We start from the raw sequence: 2,522 nt of genomic DNA, 5'->3' as shown, positions 1-2,522 counted from the left end.
CCCCATCCCCTCTCTGGCTTGGCTCTGCCCCTGAGCCTCTCTCCCATCTGCCTGCTCCATCCTTTCGTGGCTCTGATGCCCAAAAATCCCAGCTGGAGCAATCCTGGGAGCCAGAGAGGCTTTTCTGGAGCTCTGATCCAGCACTGAACCAGTTTCCTGCTCCAAGAGAGGAAATAACATCAAGGCTCTTTAAAAGATAGTCTGGAGACTCCAGTGCAACAATTGGGCCAAACTCCTTTGCCCTGAGTGTTATCTCTCACTCTGTGCTTTGTTTCCTCACAGAAAGGTGGATATTAAATTCTATTTTTCTTATGCCCATTAAAAAAAAAAAAAAAGTAATTTTCTCTAAATTATTTCTTCCAGAGCTGCTAAAAAAACCAAGAATCATAATGCAGCAGGACCCCCATTTCCCCAGTAATTACACTCTGCCTCCTAACTCCTTCAACAACAATTTCTCAATTTATTTTGCTTCCATCTGGAACTGCAGTCACGAGCAGAGCTGGGCTCTGTCTTATTATTGCACAGACAAAATTGTTTTTAAAATGCAATTAAACATTTACCTTGAAGACAACGCTTTGTCTTCTTTAAGAAGCATAATATCTTAATTTAACCTAATCTGGAAAACCTTCCATTTCCAAGCTTTTACCTCCAAGACAATGCTATGCTAAAACACAAAGCAAAACAAAAAAGATTTCCTAATTTAACTTAATTAAAAGATAAGCCTCCAACTTTTCCACCAGAGCTGCCTGGAATGAGGAGCGAGGCGTAGCCCTTTGGTTTGCTCAGAATTGTCTATTTTATCATCCCTCTGGTTTGCTCTCTGCTGTCGATTTTTATATATTATCCTCCTTGATGCCCCCAAATCCTCTTAGTCCGACCTTCCCCATCCTGGGGACTTCCCTAAGAAGATCAAGGGACCAGCACTGGAAGAGCAGAGAGATTTGGTTTGGTGGGGCTTTTTTGGTTGGTTTGGGTTTCTTTTTTTAACAATAAGGATGAGACAAAATGCAGCCTTACCTGCTGTGTGAGGTTTCCCCAGAGGGGAGAGGAGATTTGAGGAAGGTGAAGGATTATTTCTGTTCAGTCTGAGCTCAGGGGAAGCTCAGGGAGCGATGGTCTCTGGCCGGTGCCGGTCCCTGAGGTAGAAACGCTGCCAAAATCCATCTGTGCCCAAAGTACCAGGGCTGGCAGGGCTCTGTCCTCATCCTGAGCACAACCAAAAACAAACTGTGAGGAACCTGCTGAGGAGGAGCAGCTCCATCCCTCCCTCCTCTTCCTCACGGAGCACGGCCCAGGCCGTGGCGCCCGCAGCTCCCTCACGCTCGGCAGGCCCTGCCTTCAACCACGGCGGAAAGAACGATGGCAAACCCAAATCATCGAGATGCAAATCCTCCTCTGAGGGCAGCCACCTTCAAGGTCCGCCGGGCAGCCACTGGAGGTGAAAACTTGGGGGATTTTTTGGGTTTATTTGAACTAAACCTGCAGTTGTGGAGCTGTGGGGAAGGTGAAGTAGGACGATGGGCGGCCTGGGGTCAAAGGCAGCTCCACGATCCCTTCCAGCCCTTAAAGCAGTTTTCAGAGGAAAATGACAATATTAGTTGTGTCTCTGGTTCTCAGGGGGGAGCGTGGGGGCCGCAGCAGCCCCAGCAATCAGCTCAGGTATTTGTCCCCCGCGGTGCTGGTTATTGTGCAGCAGGCACACACTGAGCCAGGCAAACACAAACCACAGATGATTTCTTTCCTCTCAGCTCCGGCTCCTTTCCAGCCTACAAAATGTTCCCTTTTAGCTCTTCCAAGTTTAGTCACAGCCATTCTCTGGTGGCTGTGTTTATCCTTTCCCGAGAGCCTCATCCTGCCCCTTCCACCCATCCAGTTATTCCTGAGGGGTTTCAGATGCCTCCGGGTGTGGGTGATGCCCTTTCCTCCTTTTCACTGCTAATTCTGCAGGCTTGAGGGTGTTTTTTGTAATATTTATGAGCAGAAACTCTAATTCATCACCTTCCCCTATGGTACAGTATTAACTTACAGGGTCACTCAAATTTACCGGGTGATACATTGAAGGTTAAGGTGTGGATTTAACGATTTGGGATTAGGAAGCGTTTCATGGCACTTGAACGTGGGCTTGTATAAACCAGAAAAGGTTTATACAGCCCCTCCCTTCGTGCCAGGCAGCGAGGCGGTGCCCCAAGGCCGTGGCACCCGCAGGGTACCGAGCTCCTCGTGGGGGATGTGCGGGTAAATCGGTCCCTCAGAGTCCTCACGGTGCGTGAGGCTCGGAAACGGCGCCAGCAGCTCCCCCTCACCCGCCGAACCCTCACAGCCTCTGCAGCCGTCGCGTGCCCGCAGCCCCTTTTTAAAGTAGCGGCGCCCCCCCTCCGCCAATCACAGCGCGGACGGGGCGTCCCTCGCAGCCAATGAGAGGCGATGACTGGAGAAAAGGGGCGGGGCCATCCCTCCTCGAGCTCGAGCCGGGCAACTGTGGTAAACAAGGGGGCGGCGCCCGCGGCTTCCCTGGCGCGGGC

General features: G+C 50.9%; 1 long non-coding RNA gene across 1 annotated transcript in view; it reads right to left on the bottom strand.

Moving 5' to 3' along the window:
* Positions 1 to 2,306, bottom strand: part of LOC107214265 — a 9,437-nt gene extending 7,131 nt beyond the window's left edge. Inside the window, exons 1-2 of the long non-coding RNA XR_001524914.2 lie at positions 2,027 to 2,306; positions 1,018 to 1,206 (exon numbers count right to left, since the gene is read on the bottom strand). This is a non-coding gene — a long non-coding RNA (uncharacterized LOC107214265). The remainder of the gene's footprint in view (positions 1 to 1,017; positions 1,207 to 2,026) is intronic.
* Between the last annotated feature and the right edge of the window lie 216 nt (positions 2,307 to 2,522).

The sequence above is a fragment of the Parus major genome, chromosome 23 (genome assembly GCF_001522545.3).
Source record: "Parus major isolate Abel chromosome 23, Parus_major1.1, whole genome shotgun sequence".
Lineage (NCBI taxonomy): Eukaryota > Metazoa > Chordata > Aves > Passeriformes > Paridae > Parus > Parus major.
This window is presented reverse-complemented; position numbering and strand designations above follow the sequence as displayed.